This window comes from Varroa destructor, unplaced genomic scaffold, assembly GCF_002443255.2.
Source record: "Varroa destructor unplaced genomic scaffold, Vdes_3.0 BEIS01000001.1, whole genome shotgun sequence".
NCBI lineage: Eukaryota > Metazoa > Arthropoda > Arachnida > Mesostigmata > Varroidae > Varroa > Varroa destructor.
In genome coordinates, this window is record NW_019211454.1 from 62,869,609 (window position 1) to 62,889,407 (window position 19,799).

Genomic DNA, 19,799 nt, shown 5'->3' on the forward strand with positions numbered 1-19,799 from the left:
ATAATAAATGGTACATGATATCAAATAGAACCTATACCAAATACTTGCACCGAAGTATATACTATTGAAACAAAAAAGATCAACGTACATGAAATTACCGTAGTTTCTATCTTTTTGACTTGAATTGACAGCTGAAAATTGCGCTGCTAATTTTTGTTTGAAACCCACTTCGCAACCGGAGAGTTGCATCATACATCACGAGCAATGAAAAATATACGATAACGTAATGTATTTTTAATGGCAGAATATATTCAATAGGATTCTGTCGAGACGATCAAAGAAAATTGATCGTTTAAATGAGATCAGGTGAAAGCTATAAAGCAAAAACAACAGTTACTACTCGGAACTTAGTTCCTTATATAATTGATAACATTTAACTTGTTTTATGGCCAGTTGACACGGAAATTTGGCTTTGCCTTGTCTATAGCGAAGGGTGACCGTTGCGACGAGTTAGCTACCAAATTTTAAAATTTGTGTAACACCATCCTTTCAATTTTATATTTGGAATTGTTCGAATCTTACGACAACTACCCAAATCGAGACATAAATAACATCTTGAGGACCTCAACAAAATAGGCTAGTCAGTGGGAACAGTTTTTGCGCTTATAACTGGTAAGGTTAGTTGTGATTTAAGTTCAAGGGTATGCATCAGAAACGAAATACGAAAATATACGTAAACCGTATTTGAACACTAACAGGGGTTTGATAGGTTTTTTCGAGCCTAGACAGATCTGCATCTTTATGTGTGGTGTCTGTGGGGAGCTGTTGTAGCTGTCCATGAAACCTGGGGAACACATCAACACTGTGCGTAGCTATGTTATTTTTTTAAAAGCTAGTATTAAAATCCCATTAAGGTAGCAATTTTTCAGTCTCATTCTACTACACATTCGATTCTAAATGTCCATTCCCTATCAACTCTATAAAAAAAAAGTCAGAGACCGTTTCGAAAGCAGATAAACAAGGAGCGCTTCAATCGGGCAACAATTATTGCTTACCCTTTGTAAAAATTATGTCATAGAACATCCATACATTAAAGCAAAAGTGTACAAACTTGCTTTGAGGTAATAGCACATGGATTTCGTTTGAGATCTCTACGTACGCAATATCGGTGCTAATCAGCCACGTACTGCCGCAAATAGCGTTAGGCGAACATCTCCCATCTTTGCGATCCCTGAGTTTTAAGTCGTTTAACCTCACTTCTTACATTAATAGTCTGTCGACTATTAATGTAAGTATTCCCAGCTCAGTAAGTATAATAATGTTAATTATAAGTTAGCTTAGTATATGCTCATATGTGTCTAAATATCTGTAGATATCAATGCTACAAATTAGCAGATTTTGTGTTTCATCGATAAATCTGCATGGATTGATTGTAACTGAATACATAAAATAAAAATTAAATGTGAGACACTTAAGAAGACGGCCAAATAATGAACAGAATTTGCGTTCCATTTTACTGAATCTTTCCGAAAAGTTGTCTTCCACCTTCGTGGGTCAATGACGCGAGTACACCAGACGCTTTTACGTACAAATTACGTTCAAAATGTTATTAAAACAAAATTTTTAAAGGGCGGTTCTAGGAGCTGAAACGGCGGTTACGTCCGCTCAGAATATATGCATGATAAAAATGGCTTGATCGGCCTGCGTCATGATGGAATCTGTGCAAAAGCTACCGTAATTATTTAACCACCGGTATCTTGGCAAATACTTTCGTCGATTCCACAACTATAAGGTCAGTTTTGTTTGATATCGCTGTCGAATTTGGAGTCTTCTTTATCTGTCTATCTTCACTGACTATTCTCTTCAGTCGCTAGTTGTTGCAGCGTTAGTGCACGTCTCAACTGGCCTCGTGGAACGTCTTGTTCTACTGCATGTGTAGATCATGCATGTCGTCCGGCAGCTGGTCGATGTAGCTGCTGATACCCCAGCGCCCCTATTCGTGTTATGAGGTTGTTGTGCGGTGATTTCCCAAAGGAGCAAGCGGGAGCCTGTTGGCCGTCCTTCGAAATGTGCTCCTGGCCACGTTTTGTTGGCGCAGGTTTTGCAGTTGGATCGGTGTTCCCTTCGCTCCTTCATCTTTCTCCCGTTTTCTTCTACAAAGCCTGGCTGTGCGCGCCCAGTTTATCTGCCTATTCTGTTTCGAGATGAAATGTTCCAAGTGGTCGCATTTGTAGTTCAGTGTTTATAGCATTTTCCCGTTCAACTAGGTACCACATCCTCTTTCCTGCCTTTGCCTTATTAGTCTGTCTTCTTTCTCACAGCAGCTTTTTGCCCTAATCCGTCTAGTTTAGTTAGCCAACGCATCATTTAGTCTTCGCAATAACTGCGTGCCCTTGGTTTCCATGCTGTCGAAGATTTGTAGGAAAAAGGTAAAACAAGACAAGGATATCAAAGGAGGTGGGAAGAACATCTTTGGAACATATTTCTCAGTCAGAAATGTAACGCTTTCTCTATGTAAACGCTTAGTATCAATTTTAACGAAATAAATTAGATATATGCAATTTAGTGCAGGATTAGGCATAATTCTCCGTTAGTATAAAAATATGTTCCAGTGATTCTGCATGAATTTAATGGATTTAACTAATGAAAAAGGCGTAACGCAAAAATTATAAATCACTCAGACAGGATCGCGAAAAAGAAATAAATAAAAATAAAAGAGATGTCTTACGTTCTTCTAGGATTTGTTCCTTGTCGGATTATTTCTTTTCACTATCTAGTTGCTTTTCATTTGTTATTGCTACCATTCTTTTTCTTAACAGGGCATTTTTTATTTTGCGGAAGGTCGAAAGTATTGGCCTGGTTTTCAAAAAAAAATACAATACAAAAAGATATCTACCTTACAGCGGGGAACTGAAACAAAATTCTGCAATTAGGACATAATGACGACAACTGTAGAGCAAATAAACAGCTTCCCAGACGCAGTAAGTTATCGAGCAGTCTAGGTTTTTTCTAGGATTTTTAGTCTAGGGTTTTTCTCTGAAATAATAATAAGCGACCGAAAGCGGAAATGGCTTCATCAGACCACAGAATTCGTTTTAAATCGCCTGTGAACATTGCATACAACCATACTTATCGTTTTCCGACGCAGTATAAACTAGTTTGAGCCAGTACATTTTCAGATCTCATACAGAAGTTGTGGATTAGATATTCCGGAAACTACAATTCTATCATATGTAACGCATCTTAGGTTGATTTGTTGTCTCCTTTAAAAATTGAGCACTATTATTGAAATTTGGAATCGTAGTTGGACTCGTATTTGGTTAAATTAAAATATGATCTGTTTTTCTTTTTAACGATACATTTTTTTTTTTTTTTAGAGTTTTTTTTTTAAGAGTTGCTTTTCCCTATGCTTTGTATATTGTAATAATAATCATTTTATTAATTCCTAGTATTCAATATTAGCTCAAGAGCAGCTTTATGTTCGGAAATATATGTGGTTCTTGACAAATGTTTGGTCGTTGGTGGAGGTGAAACTTGCGGGCGGACTATAATTACCGATTGATTTTTTCCCTTAAAACTTAGTGGGGATTGTACCTAAATCGCTTACCTGAACGGCGAACGTATTAAGCTGAGTAAGGCGACTTTTTCGAAATTCTGCTACGTTTTGTGGAACCACTAGGTTCCGTATCTATTCAGGCTTCTTCCCTGTCATTAGGACGTATATATAGCTACTTGACGATTTTTCGCACTGAAAACATTATTATGCGAAACATTTTCAAATAACAAGGTAATTACAGCCGTTAGATATTACAAAGCACAGAAGCCTATGGAAATAACATGATGTCTGCCGTCGCAAACTCACCGAAATACTAGAACGCGTTATTCATGTATTTACATGTGCCATGTACGTACACATGCGTAAAGATATCTCTTATCTATTTTACTTGCCCTTTAATCGAATGTCCACTTTTTCCAGCTGTAACCGTAATTTTTTTTCGCCATCGAAATCTCTGTGTTAAAAGCCCTCGTTTCTTCCCATTAAAAATAACCTAGTATTTTCAGTTTACGGTAAAAAGTGCTTGGTCTTGTAAACGACGAATCTTGTCTACAAAAGCAATACATTTGTCTTTCCATGCCGTTCCTTCAACGTTGGGCAAACATTTAGTTTCATGTTGGTACAGATACACCCGCTTTCCAACGTCTGCCTCTTGCTCAGAATCGCCCGAAGTGCGACATCCACTTCAGCTGATACTTCACGCGCGCTATAGGGCTTAAATAGGAATAAACGCTGTCGGATACTCTGTCCGATACTGCACCTCAGTCATCAGTGTCTTACACAATCCTAGCCGCCTCAGCTTCGTATTCACCAGCTACAAAAAGCGCTCAATGTCGGACACCCAGTATTTCCAGTGCGTGATTTGATCAGGCAAAACCAGACAAAATGTAAACAATGTAAAAAAGTAGACAACTGAAATTACTGTCATAAGAAACACATTATAGGCACATTCTAGTTAAAGGTAGACAATTGACTGACAAAATCCAATGAGGCTCACCGAGTAGCGAGAGAAGTGGCTTGACTTTGTTTGGTTTGTGCTTCAATGCCGGCCCCCGATAGTAGTCCATTATACAACACAGAAATACACGTTCTACTTAAGACGGCAGGCCCATGAAAGAAACATGTATGGAACTATTCACTCTGCGCCTTTCGCGGTGCCCTCCGCTCTCCCATTTTAGTCGATTGGCCCAATCTGGCAGCAGTAGGGTATGTTGTGGTAGCAGTCATACACGCAAGAAACAGCCGTTGAGTGGCTGACGGCTGGTGGCCACACTGGCGGGATCCATGGTCTATACTAGAATCCGTCTTCCGGGTTAATTCTGGAAATGACTCTACATGGAAGGAAGGGGGCAAAACAGCAGCAAACGTACGACGTCGCAGAGCGAATGTAAGAACGTTAAGGAAACAGCATCAGCGCCGTTTGAACTAATAGCTTGCAGCATTTAGACGACGGACATATAAGCAAGCAGTGGTTATCGGCCAACAGGCGGTCGGATACAGACCGAAACTACAGCGAGTTAGTAAGAGCTGCGGGCAAACTCATTGAGTGCTGCTGCGAGTGTCTATCTAATCAGCAGAGTAAGAAGGTTTGCTTTTTCGTTTTTGCCTCGTTGACTTCCTCCTTTTTACTTTTCCTCCTATGCGGGCGTTCTCCTCTGCCACTACGGGAGCCGCTGCCATCAGCCTGGTGTTGTATTTCGAACAAGAGCAGACACTGAGACGAAACACCGCGCACATAACCATCCCCTATAACACAATTGCTTCTGTTGCTAACAGAAGACGTACTGCCGCTGCTGCCGCCGTCTCGCAATCCGAAAAGATTTCTCACAGATACCTTTGCCAATCCCACTATTACTGTTCGGTCGGTGCACCTTCACCAACTTCAGGTAAATGACTGGCTGGCCTCGAGCCTTTTGTGCAATGGGTTGGCGCGTGCCCTGTGTCGTTCTTCGTTCGAGATGCTGGGTTAAATAACCGGCCAATGGAGCTGACTATTGTAGTGAATTCTGCATTAAATTTATGATCTTTAGTAAGCTAATTGAAATATATGTTTATGATCCTTTAAGTTTTGGTATTTATTAATCTGTGCGTTTGCTCAGAAATTAAAAGAGTACAACAGAAATGAATCTTTTGTCGTATTAAAAGTAGACATTACGAAAACATTGAACGAAAACCACTTCTTTCTGTAAACAAGGTATGGTTATCACTCCGATAAATTCTTCAGAACAGGCTTTTCTAGAATCAGCTAAGAAAGAATTTTCTGCTTACACATACATTATAACATCAGTCCAATTAAAGGACACGTTTATCTAAGAAAAAAAATAGGCTATTCCAGCGCGACGACGCTGGCAAGAGCAAGAAAAAAAGAAGAGACCATTTCCTATTTCTAAATGCTCAACATATATAACGATAACCTAGCCGAAATTATCGTTTCACTGGATTCTGCATATGTTAACTAATATAATAGTTTTATGGCTTGACCTCGGATCTAACGCCCTGCGTTCCATCGATTTGCAGCGCGTGTCTATTATTATTTATAGCATCTGGTGCCTTAATCTAAACATATCCGTAAAGATACGAAGAAATTGTCAGCTCACGTACGTACACGGCAATCAAATAAATCCGACTACTGTGAAAAGACCCCGTTCTTTGCACACCTAGCCATACATCTCGATGCGTATGGTGTTTGTTCACTGCGATGAATCCGTTTTAAATATGCGGAGTGATCTATTTGGAGTTGCGAGTATTCACTAAGTCCACCTAATCGCATTGAAGGATTAGCATAGTCTTCATTGTGATTGACTTCATTTAATGTTCGCGATTGCTAACGCTGCCGTTATTGAGGGTAGTGTAATTGATGGTTCTCGGTGGGATTTGGATCTGACTTTCTCTACGGGCTATGACACAAGAAACACGGCTTAACAGTTCGAAACTCTTATGAAACTCTGCTTATATACGGTACTTCATCGCTTACATTTCGGATAGAGTCTGCCGACATTTACACTACAGCGGAAACAAATTCAGCAAACAGCACAGAACGTATACAATGAATCTGGTAGCAACTGAATGCCTCACGAACGTAAGCGGCAGTTTTGTAATAACACACATTTGTAAAGAAATCAATACACACCTCGTATGTCAAGTTTCCACCACAGTGGGCACTGGTCAGGCCGGTTAGGATCGAACGTGTTTTTCAGCATGGATCGTTTTATGAAACCTGTTGGTGCATATGGGATATTCATAATGGAGTGGGTAATCTATCTATATATATATATATACGCCTAGTAGAAATACTCGCGAAGCCATTATAGAACAGTAATTTTTCCTTTGGTATAATTATTGATGCATAATTTGTTTCTTCCCCGAGGAATATCACCGACGATCTCCTGTATCGCTTACGTCATTTCCGATACGAACTACATGACTTCTTTCAAAAATAGGTTCCAACAATACAAATGAGCCTACTGATTAATTGTCGTCCATATCCGTAGATGTTTCATAATATATTTGTTTCTATGTCTTAAAATATGACGGTAAAAATAACAGTAACGAAAAAGGCACCAAATAATGCTTCAGATCGAACAGCTTGTAGGGGACCAGGCATCTTAAGAACTCGTATGATAACCTCGGATGTCAGGCGGTACAGAACTTGTCGCTGTTTTTTCTCTTTCTTGAGCAAGCGAATTTGAATTTCCGTGACTTTTGCTACCGTGCGACAGCAGGAGGTAACCATGCCGTCGTCGCTAGGGGCTGGTGACACTTTCATTACGAATACGCAGGCATACGTGAGAATGGAATGGGGTACTTCAACAACGTCGCGATCCTGCGCACCCACTAGGTCTTGTAATCGTATCGTTCACTCGAGTAGAGCCTACAAACACACAGCTCAAGACCCTTTTCGCCATCCTCAGCCACTTAGCTTCGTAGCTATTATACGTACAAGCAAATGTCACAGCCCAATATCGCGTACCGAAGGGAACCAGCTTACTAATGCTTGGCCGTAGGTTAAGCCGGCAAGGTTAGTGCACGGCATGTCTATAGCCGAGCTTGCGCAGCAGGGCAGCTGTAGGCACTAACGCGACACTGGGGCCATTTCTGGGGACCAGCATTGGTAGTACGAAGAACGGGTCTTTTTAGTGCGTCAGAAATTTGCATTATTTCTTCATAAGTCACTAAAGAAGGGAAAATCACCGCGGCCCGTTACTTGCGTTCTCGACTCGTCTCTCGTTCTCCAGAGCCGTCGAAGCTTTCTGGGACAGAACATATTTTTTAGCTTGCTTCCTGGTATGTAGCTGCGCCTATGCCGCCACTATAGACCCTTTAGGGGCTTAGGAGCATTGCTGCGTAGCAATCCGTTCCCCTTCACTTACCGTATAAGTGGCGTAGCAGAGGTCTATGGCAAATCCCTGCTCTTGATTCTTTGCTTCTCGGCTCACTTGCTTCAGTTTCTCGCATAAAATGCAAAACGGTACCGTTACAGCCATGGCCATCTATGGCACCTCGGCGTCCTCTGGACTGCACCCACCATAGAGGCCATATAGATAGCGGCAGAGTAGCAGGATGTAGTTCCCGGCCGGCCTGTGTGTTTCTGGCCGTGTGCCTGAGTCTAGGGACGACAAACGAATCTTAGCCTCTTAGTTTGGCTCTTCATATATTGTCGAAGTCTTATATTAGATCTGTAGCATTTTCCCTAATATGTTAATGTATATAATAATAATGTGATGAATATAAAGAAATCTATATAAGACGTTCAATATATATTGGGATACATTTGGTGGGCTTTCTCTAGCAGCAGGCATAAGTTTTGCCTATGTTAGACAAGAGCCAGTTCCTTCACAAATTACAGAATAAAACCACGCGTATACCACGATGGAGACAAGACATTTTTTTTGCTGAATACGAGTGAGGATCAACGATTGCTAAATGTCTTTGTACCAGATCATAGTCCTCGAGGGCTATGATCTTTCTCACCTTTCTGAATCGGCGCTCTGCCTTCTTGCCAGTCTCCACGGATATCCGAAGTCTCAGGTAGATATTGGCATCCATCGCAAAGCAAAAGCTTAACGGAGCAAAAGAATCATGAAGGATGCAAATAATTATTTCTAATGACTTTCCGGTTATACTGGATGCTTTCTTGGGAATCGTACATGGTGATTCTAGAGTTGACCTGAATATAGGCCGCTAGTTCGTCGACTGCTCCAGGAATGATTCAATTTTGAACAAAAACAAAATTCATATATGATCATATGCCAGACTATTTGACTCGTGTTAGTTGACCCAGGGAGCAGGATATTATGTCGCCATATCGAGCGAAACGAAATCACTAGACAGGACTAGAAAAATACTGCATAAACTTGCTTAAAATCACGGACGAACATTATTAAACAGAATAGTATCCGTCTTTCGCTAGGGTACAAAGTCAACGAAAAGCACCGTCAAGCCGTGTTAGATCATATGAATCCCTACCAATCCCATTATAAACATTATGTCGAACGAGTTTTAGCGAAACTTCAAAGAGCCTAGACTCATTAGTGTCACGTCACTTACTATTGCTATTAGAAAATTATCACTCTTATTTAGCAAAAGAAATTTTGACGTTCATTTACGAATCGTTTTGGTCTAAATTTTTCGAACCTAGCGTACATGCCAGTGCACTCAAAAAGTATTTTTGAAATGTCTGTTTTTATCTAGATGCGTTTTATAAACAAATGATACGAATTTTTAAACTATATATATACACACGTTATGTATGTGTGTATATATATGTACAGCTTGCAGGACATGGTAGAAGTAGTCTCCGCTACGTATTATGCATCGCTGGACATTAGTTGAAGCTAAGCAATTAAAGCATAGCATTATCCGAAAAGGAAATATTTCAGGAACAACGTACGTGTGAATATATACATGTATATCTGGGGGCGGCGCCCAGATATACGTGTATATATAACCCAGATACGACTTTTTACGAATTTACAGCTTTAAAGACTGTAGGAACCGGCCCGCTATAAAAATAGTTTACGAATCGTTAAGAAGTTGTTTGGCTTGATGTCGATGTTGTGCAAAGCTATTGTATTTACAAAATTTTTTCTCTGTTTAACATATATAACGATGCATATATAACATGTATAACATATAAATCCAAGGCATCCTATTATTTGATCTAGCCGCATCCCTTGATGTCTTTTAAACTGCAGTCAAGCTGGTGAAATGCGTTTCTTTATATCTATACAAAAAAACTCATATCATCTATTAATGACACGAGGAAAAAACGATTTCCATGTTTAAGCTGTCAACGTAGCTTATCGGCGAGAGTCTTTTAAGAGATGGGAAAAATGGGAGGTGAAGGTATATAAACATTCAATGCAGTGTTGCATTGAACTCTGAGGACTGAATTTGGTTTTGCCTAGGCCAATACCGATTAGAGCACCTCTTTAGCTTAAGCTTTACTTTTCGCCAACCCAGAATTTCACTGAACACCACTATGGACTGATTTAGGAAATGGCAAATGCTTATGGATCAACTGACCATAGTAATCCCAGATTTCTCGATCTGACCAGACCTGCTACATCCCAATACCTACGAACACGGCATCCTAGTCACGTATGTATATATAAACCGCGTTAGGCAATGCGGTTCATATGTAAATATGTATGTATAAGGTAAGCAATGAAAATCCGGATTTTCTTAGGAGCCGTTTCAAATGTTTTCATTAAACAAACAAAATGGCTTCAACTACATTTTCCTGCATCTGCCAGGAATATCATTTGTGACGGTCATTTACTGCACTTACATCTTCAATCCGTACTCATTAACTGGCCAGTTACTTTCAGAATATTGCTTCTTTAATTCGCAAAGAATGTTTTAATAGTACAACAAATCTGTCTGGGCAGTAATTGATATTCTGTTCTTCTAAACGACTGTTAATTTCTACATAAAAGATTCAGATGTACCAAAAACAAGCTTCTGGACCACTTTGATTAATTATCGGGCCTTTTTTTAAACGTCAACCCTATTGAGGATCCTTCGGTTTGTCTCCGACAGGTCTTTTTTAAGTTTTCAGAAACCGCAACGCAGAAAACGGGCAATAAGGTAGTCATTGAATAAAGGGCATAGCGAGCTTATAGTTTTAGCGGGAGTTCGGTAGTAATTGATCCTCGTCGAAATTCTGACAACGACGTTGTTCCTTTTTTTAACCTTAATACGTCTGCAGTTTTAGGCCAGAAAAAATCAGCCATGAACTGGTCCAGAAAAACCATGAATAGCAAATGAGTGGGCCCGCTATGATGAACTCTCGCGGTCATAAGAATTAGAAAAAATGCCTACGATATAATATCGCACCGTTATCAGTTACGTTCTTTGGCTACCTCCGGAATTTTTGTGATGCACTGCAGGCCATAACATCAACAATGTATCCAATGTGTAATCAGACATTTTTCGTTAAAAATTCGCAATTATATATTATTTTCGAAAATTACCGACGCAATTGTAAATATAGTTTCAAAAAACAAACAGCGTGAAATTGAATTTACGACTAGAGGGAAAAGTGCCAACATCAACTCACACTGGGCAGTTTATACGAGTCGTTCATAGGGAGGATCAGTTATAAAGGTACGTACTGCTTACCCCTGGAACGCTTCATGCAATCGTTACTATTGCTCAGTTACATATACAAAAGCCTGTACTTGATCGCATTGAAGAAATGCCACTTGTTATATGCCTTGACCACGTGATGATCCTAATAACTATAACATGTGTCCCTATTAGTAGTCTTCACAAACGAACTCACTGAACTATCCCAGTTCATCACAGTAATGCTTCTTACACCAGAATGATAGAGCTAGAGAAGTGTGTGTGCCTCTTCCTACTTCTAAACTTCTAGAGGTAAAACAAGCAGTCCTATAGTAGCCGAGCTAAAAGCGATACGATATGTTTTAGATCTGAATGGCAGTTGCGATAAGCCTGCTAATAAGACGTTCGTTGTTATCGGCCGCATGTGAGCACTTCACGACTAATCGAAAGATCAAAAGTATTGGCTTCTCTCTCTTTACTCTTGTATAGATCAATTGTTAATGTACTAAATGAGAAAAAGTCGACGATAAGATGCCTATAGAACATTTCGAAAAATGAAGAAACCCGTGAAGTCAGCATCTACGAAGTACCTAGGGTGATTCAAATGATAGCATCCAGCCTTTCGTCCGCTACAGCGTGAGTACTGGGTAGGTAGTACTTCGCAGCAGTTTGAATGACAGGTAGAAGCCGGGTTAAGGGGAAGCATATTAACCGACAGAAACACTTCATATGACTCTAAAAGTGTTAAATATGACGAGAACTTCTACTTCAAACTAAATCGTGCGGCCTAAACCAAGTGTGACTGATAAATACAGCAACTTATGTCTTAAAATGATAGGTACGTCGAAACGCAGTTCAGTAGGTTGTACTTCTTCTAGATATTGATGAAGATGTATAATTTCCATTGTCTCCTAACATCACCGTAGTTAAATCTTCAGACAAAATCCAACGCTTAATAGAGACCAGGGTGTTGAACGCGTCGGTTCAAGCTCCGAAGTACTCGTGTCGCATTCGAATCTAATTTTACTCGTTGCAATCCGTGTGGCAAATGTTCTTATATTCCCATATGGCCACCATACGCTGAAAGCTTAGGATCTGTACGTTGTGGAACTAAGTCGGAGAAACAACAGTGCGCTAAACTCAAAGTAGTTAACGTCTTCAATTACGAGATCGTAGAGCTGATTAATGACTCTTGTGTATCTGTGTTGAGAACGGGCTTGCACAATAAATACAAACAAAGCTATAGGTCGTTCTCCAATTTTAAGATCAGTCGTCTCCAAAAAACTTCATCAAATCGGTGCGGGAGGTATGACACGATAAATGGTATGCCATCTACCTTTGAGCTTCAGTTATTTAATCCATTTGTAGAAAATCAATAGCTGATTTCAGGACCTGCTCGCGTATTGGGGGTAAGTAGGAAATCCTGACGCTGCCGACCAAATCAAACAGAGGGGTCCATAAGTATTAAACAAACCGGCCAAGAAAGAAGACAAACGTCAAAACAGTTACTACTACTATGATCAGTCACATTAACGCCAATTAGATGTAATAGTAGACAAGCAAACCTCATATAAGGGTTCCACGATGGAGTAAAAAGTGGCTTTATAAGCCCAGACGTTCAGAATTCACTTTAAGTAACTGACTAGATTAAACCGCGCATTTGACCAATTAGCCAGACATTGGATCTCTCTTACGCGATACGTGCGTAGTATTGTTCGCTGTATCATGTCTGTGGATGCGGACAACAAATTGACAGGCTAAAAAAAGCTTGTCTTCTATTTGGTTGAAATTTCAGTCCTATATGAATTATCTTTTGATATTTTTATTACAGATGGTCTTAAACGCCTTCTGGAAACGTCGCTGGACGAACGTTATAAGCGAATCCGTTTCGTTCAACAGCAGTATATAAGGCTCGTGAAGAAATTCACGTGTGCGTTTCTTCTCTCTTCTGTTTTATGTTTGTCGTGTAACATTTTAACCAAATCGTTACTGCAAAATTGCCTAGCAACGGTCCGGCAATGCGGCTGCAAATCGATTGGGAAGCTCAGACGCCATAGGCTCTCATAAGTTTAAGTAAATATGAATGAATTTCTGCTAAATCATTATTTTATCCATTTAGATAGTTTCTCGTTACGTTTTGTCTTGCGCTACAACTGTCCAGTCACCTACGGTCGCAGGGTAGGACGCAGAAAGCTCTATCTACACTAGTCCATACTATTGCTTCTAGATAAATGCGATCTTCACGCAAAGTAAGCTATGGGTAATATGTAAATCGATTAGTTAGAATACAAAGGACGTAAATGTCGGGTTGTTAACGGTTCGTTTAAAGCAATGCAACATTCAGACAGGCGTTTGTTGTCAATCAGCTGTGCCAAAATAACGTCGCCGTATTAGATATCGTCTACAACGTTCTGCAACGTCCAAATGAAAAAGGCTTCTTCGAGCTAAAGGCTAAAGGAATTTATTCTTCAAACCACGGGTTTAAGAATAGACAGCTTCTCAGAATAGTGATCGTTTAGCCAACCAGAATCATTTGTGACCATACATTCATATTGTTTACCCATAATAGTGTGTTATGACGATAAGTTCAAAATGGCTAACAGTGTATATATTTAAAAAAAAAAATGCTGAAGAAACTAATAAATATAAATAACATAGATGATTAATAGTACCCTCTACATTTTTAGACAGCTTTACTGATAATCGTTTATACGAAAAGAAGACACGCAGATACTAATAGTTATTGAAAATATATATTTATATTTATTTAGATATAAGTTCCGCAAACACTGAAAGCAGCTTATAAGTCCTTATAAGTTGCTCGCAACACTTAAACGTTGGTACGTGGTTTCTTGTCGCAATTGATCTCATTATACCCTTTCGTTATATGCGTCTGTACCTCGTCCACGGTCGCTGCGCGAAAACCTCAACGCGTGTGAGATGCCGTTCATAACGCCGTGAAGGCGAAATTCAGTCGAGTAATGTCTGACTACCGCGGAGGCCGTTTTACTGACCCCTGCCAGCCTATCTGGCCATCGGTCAGCTGCTAGGGAGGTCGTGTATAATTTTGTCTAATGTGTCAGTGCGTTATCCTACTGAACGAACGACATCCCTCTCGTGATTTTTTTTACACTGGTTTCATGTATGTATAGGCAAACGAGAGGGAAATAGAAATCCTACATGCAGCTGCGTATATATATGAAAATTCTACATGTATTATTGGTTTGAGTGCCCTTGACGATACGTACTATATAGCACCTGTCAGTAAGGAAAGTTATTTCTTTATATAGAACCTTTCAGTGTAAATTACGCGTTTTAAATATTGGACCAATTTATATACCTCAGCTAACCACCTAATTATCAATTGCTTCGGAGCGCAGTTGGCTTGTCCGTCTGGAGAACGATCGATATCGAGCGAGGATATTTATTGTAAGCCTTCACGGACATACAGGTGGAGTTCCTCCATATGTTTACTTTACACGAAACAGTGTTAGCGGTAGAACTCTATCGCGGTAGCGATCCAGAAACCTGGCTTCACATAGCTGGACAGATTTCTGTGGAACATATGGAACGCCTATAATCAAACGTCACGAAAACTTCTATAGCTAACATTATTTTCTACAAGGTGAACTTGTGTCCTGTATTAGTCGCTCCTGTGATAGTTTAGTGGATTACGTATCTGCCTGCTAATAATGTCTAGGTCTAGGTCCGAATACGGACGTAGAGAGATACACACTTCATTTCGTGGTGGGAGCCAGGTGTTTGGTAGAATAGTTAACGATGATAATGGGAGCGAAACTCGATACGAGGCGACTGGAGTAGTCAGCGTCTTTTCTACAAAGTCAGCCAGATGACTAATACATGGGCTTCGATGAAGGTTGGAGTTCCCATGGGTTTTTGGAGCGACATTGATGTACCCAGCGGCCTTTGTGTTTAAGATCAAGACCGTTTTATAACTGAATACAGCTAAAGCACTTGATCGGAAACGATTTTGAATGGTTTTCTTGTCATCCTAAAAATTAATATTTACCGGAAGAGCCAAGGTCAGAGTGAAGGCTAAAGTGACTATCAACATATCAGCACGTAAGCGTTTGTTTCCACCAACAAGGCAATCCGACTTTAGCAACAGAGAGAGTGAGATATGGGATAGCTTCCGAGGCCCAATGAAGAATATAGCTTCGACAGTGAATCCTCAGCGGATTATGCCTGAAACAAATGCATTTTGTTTAGCATGCTGCAAACTGCCCCAGACACGGCATGTTACTATTGCGGTACCATCGACAACTTCGAAATGAAGGCGAACACTTTTCCATGAAATAACTTTTGTAAGAGTTCAAATCCCACTAGAAACGGTTACCGCGGTAGCCATGCGTAAAGCAGAGTGACTTATCAACAGCTTCGGAACAATCCGTATTGGCAGAAGTCCTATTCTGGCGATCGAAAGCTCGTATACTTTTAGTACTGGCAGAAAAACTGAGTTCATACGACCAACGGAGCTGGCAGAATCCTCTAGTTCAGTTGTCGACTTCCAGTCGTACGGCGTACCCTGAGGTCAGTAGGATATAGCGACGAATAACCATAAATAAAAGTTATTTAACCTTTCCGGAATTGTGGAGGGCGACAGATTTCGTATGAGGTTGCGCTTTTTGACGACGCGTGAGACAATGAGATGACTCTGAAATCGAACCCCATAGAGTCGCCTATAAGGCGTTTCGATGAATCGAGGGAAACCTTATGGGCTTGCCTGTTTTGAAATCTGCGGTTTTTTGAATTTTGCCATTAATTGTTAGTCCTGTAGGCTTTGAGCTTTCTTTCGACACACGTATGGGCAGATCGCCTTGCGTATAACCGACAGCGCGACGTGCGATATAGGTCTCTGGGTACGCGATTATTCAACTAGCCAAAAGAAACTCCGTAGCGTACATAACGTAACAGCTGGATTAATAATGACACAGTAATTTATCATCTTGCTCTTACATTGCTGTCAAGTTACCGGCCTCTGTTCGCCTCTGTTTGAGAAAAACCACTTCCGCATCAACTGATTAGATATCAACAATAAAAATATAGCGATAGCGATAGCAAAAATATGTCAGTTGCCACGATTTAAGAAAAGATTTCCTTCATATACAATTGCAAAGACAAAAGAGGAGAAATATTGATTACGAGCCCCGTATTCCGATACGACTCCGGAGAGTGGAGCAGTACCGTACGCCTATTGGGTTTCCGGGCAAGCAGTCACCGTCACGTGAGGAACGTAAAGGCTAGATGCTAGGAAACCTCCTCTGTGGGATAGCCGGGCGGTTGCGGACCCAATTTTTGTAAACAACAAATGATATATTCACTTCTGCTTGGTGGCTATCAAGTTAATTATAAGCTGCCCGTTACTAATGTAAGTAACCTTAATTGATCTAACCGATTCGATTCGTATTCGACTTGAACAAGGATCAATTACATTAAGAAAATTAAGAACAAAGATAAGTGCTGGCGCAAACATTTTTGTAACTTACTAGCTCATATTTTTGTCATCCACGATATGTGGGGTTCGTTAATACAAAGATCGAATTAGTGTAATACATTCTGCTGAATAAGCACAAACACATCCCAAATAGAGAAGTAATTAGACAGGTAATTAATTTCCCTCTTTCCTAAGCAAATTGGTTCTTAACACATTTTATATGACGGTTGTCTACTTAATAGCTATAACATATATTATAACAACTATTTCCTTTTTGCTGACCTTCAGTCGCCAGAGTACATCCGCAACAGTAGGACGGCCCAAAGAGGAGGTGAGAATATTCATCCGTTTCGAATAGCATTATTTGATTAGATCGTTGGAGAGAGATGTCATGATAGGACGGAAACCTGAGGTAGACAGTGGTCTGTATAAGCAAATTAATACCCGGGTTTTCTCGATCTTCCTATGCGCCGGCTGATAGCATATTGCAGCGCTCGGGGCTATTGGTAGGGATCGCCCACATTCGTTGTATTCCGATCTCCCTAGGTGGAATAGTGACACCTGACTGTCTGAGCGATCCTGCTACGAGGCAAAAGCTGTGCGAGGGACAAAGAAAAGAAAGACGGATAAACCCCATAAGTAGGTTCGATTTGTGGGGCAACAACATGGATATTCACTGAGATCAGCGAGAAGACGGTAGTGTTGTAGCCATGAAAAACGCAGTGGTTGGTTTTGAAAGGGCAAGTAAGACGCCGCGTCAAATCGATTTGGCTTATTGAACTGTCTGACTGGGTATGGGTATTCGCCATTCCAAACCAAGAGCTGCAAAAACGTATAAACGCCACTTTTGCAAGCAAAGTAACAATGATCTAGCCATCATCTTTAATCATACACGCTAAGAGAAGTGGTCCGACGGGGGAAAAAGGATTTCGGCTGTTCCTTACATTAGGCAAGCCTTGATCGGTCGGCTCTTCTAGTTGTTTCATCCTTCAAGTGCGTGATGAACATTTGCCCTATGCCACTCGTCGTTGGAGGATTTATCAGATTGCCATACGTTATACGAAACGTTCTCGCCGTGCTCTAACCGATATTCAGTATCTTTTCACTTTTTCCTAGCCGCACACGCTTGAAGTAATGTGTAGGATTATTTTTTTCTTACAATTTTCGATATGAAGGATCTATTTTGGACAAAGTAAACAAGTAAACAAAACGTTCTCATTGCATATCTAAGCTCGCTTTGAAACTTAAGCTTCATTAGCATCGAGGCCCAAACAAATAGTACTAACAGACTTGAGAAGACTACTGACCCGGAATGCCTATTCAGGGTTCTGAGCGGAATAACCAAAATCATAAAGTCACCTGTTCTCCGACTTTTTAGATAAGGCACTAACACAAGCATGCCTGAATAGAACTTGGCAAGCTCTATCACGATAGGTTTTGTCTATAGGTATCTAAGGGGTACCGTCGACAGCGTAAGGTAGGTGACATTGAGCCTTATATGTTGAGACAAGGTTCTAATATGATCTATTGACTATCGCTATGGTTTAGGTGCATTAATCGCTTACGAGAATAATTATGCAAAACAAGCCTCTTGAAAGAAACCAAAGATTACTGCCTCGAGTCCATATAGTTGTGTCATAAAGTAAGTTCTTGAAGCGTAGGTTTCGCAAAGTATTTGTACCCTGTGTTGCCGTAACTTAGGTCATTATCATAAAGCAAAGAGAGACGTCGAGAGAAAGCTCGGAAACACACATGTTGATTCAAATAAATAAATTTAGTTTTTCGCGTAAAGTCCGTGTCTTATAACGTCTTACCCCGTACGTACTAGAAAAGCACAGCGTTTGTGCGTTTGCGCACAAGATGGAAGCGATTATTAGTTTGATAGAACCACCGAGCCACCTGATAGAAATGTTTTTTGAAGAAAGAAAATCTAATTTATAATTGCAAGGTTCACGAAAACGATTTTTGCCTTCAGATGACGACTGAAAAAGGTGAAAACTAAGAGATTAGACGAGTAGATAAATAAAGCAAGAGAAGCACCAACAGCCCCTAGCCGTTGTTTGTGTCTACAACACACTTTACGTAGTGACATTGACGTTTCTAGTGAACTTTTTCAGAGGCGAAATTGCTACGAACGCAAGCGACATATGTATATATATATATGAATATGCGTTTCCGATTAGATACGTGTATTTTAATAGATCTAAGCTAGCTTGCTATTGTTCTAATGAGCATATCCACTACAGCCTTTATAAAACATGATTTTGTAAACTTTCGACCAGTAATGCGTTTTTTAAGATTAGGTTTTTGCGGCAGTGAACATTGAAGACTACTAAATAAAACAATGGTGTGATACAAACGAACCAATACATCTCTAATGTTGATAACAAATCAGCTGGAAAATTGTATCTACGAGGATGATGCGCGATTTGACTGGTTCAATAATGTCATGATCAAGGAGAGCTTGTCTGTCAGTACTCTAGTAGCAGATATTACAGGTAGTGGCAATTAATTAGATTCGAGACCCAGAAAGCCCACATTTGTGAGTCGAAAATGGCATATTGGTTTCTTAACGCCAACGTAGTCCAACATTAACTGCACCTTAAAGAGTGCCCTATGCGTATTTAAGATTCGGAAAATAGCAAAACTTAACGTCATCGACACATTCTAGGTATCTAACTTGAGATAAACTATAGCTCTCGCTTGTAATAGTAATCTGATAAGAGTTAGATAAGCTAACAACAAGTATCAACTCTCCAAAAGTAACACTATGTTTGGGGTGCCGACACATCGCACGAAATGCGGCCATATTGTCGTTATAAATTAGGGCCCGATATCATCGTGGCTTTGTTCGAAACACCCAACAATAATGACCCAGTTGAGTCAATGCGGTTCAACGTTGCATGATTGATGACAATTTCTTTCAATAAGTCTATGTATACAATATATATATATTCAATATATATATATATATATTCAAGCCTTGTCAACATGAGTCGTCATTTCAGTTGTAGTTAGCGGCCTATACGTTTAGTTGAATAAAACCAGATTCACCGCGAACGGAAATGGTCCTTGTACGTGCCGGATGCGGAGACCCGTTCCTGTCGGATGTCGTGCACTTCATGGATCGTGCGTGCGTGAAATATCCCACCTTTGCATACGCGCCACGTAGCACAAATAGGCTAAAAGTATATTACAGCTACTTGGTACCCCTGTTGTTTATATAGAGTGCGAACGTCTTTTAAGATGCGTCCTTCCTAGCCTTTGTTTTACCACTGA

General features: G+C 40.2%; 1 long non-coding RNA gene across 1 annotated transcript; it reads right to left on the reverse strand.

The window, feature by feature from the left end:
• Window positions 1–1,452: 1,452 nt before the first annotated feature.
• LOC147758948 (uncharacterized) lies at window positions 1,453–5,204 on the reverse strand. Its single transcript, XR_015319081.1, has 3 exons — window positions 4,494–5,204; window positions 3,548–3,688; window positions 1,453–2,345 (listed from the first exon to the last, which is right to left on the reverse strand). It is a non-coding gene; the product is annotated as an uncharacterized LOC147758948 (long non-coding RNA).
• Between the last annotated feature and the right edge of the window lie 14,595 nt (window positions 5,205–19,799).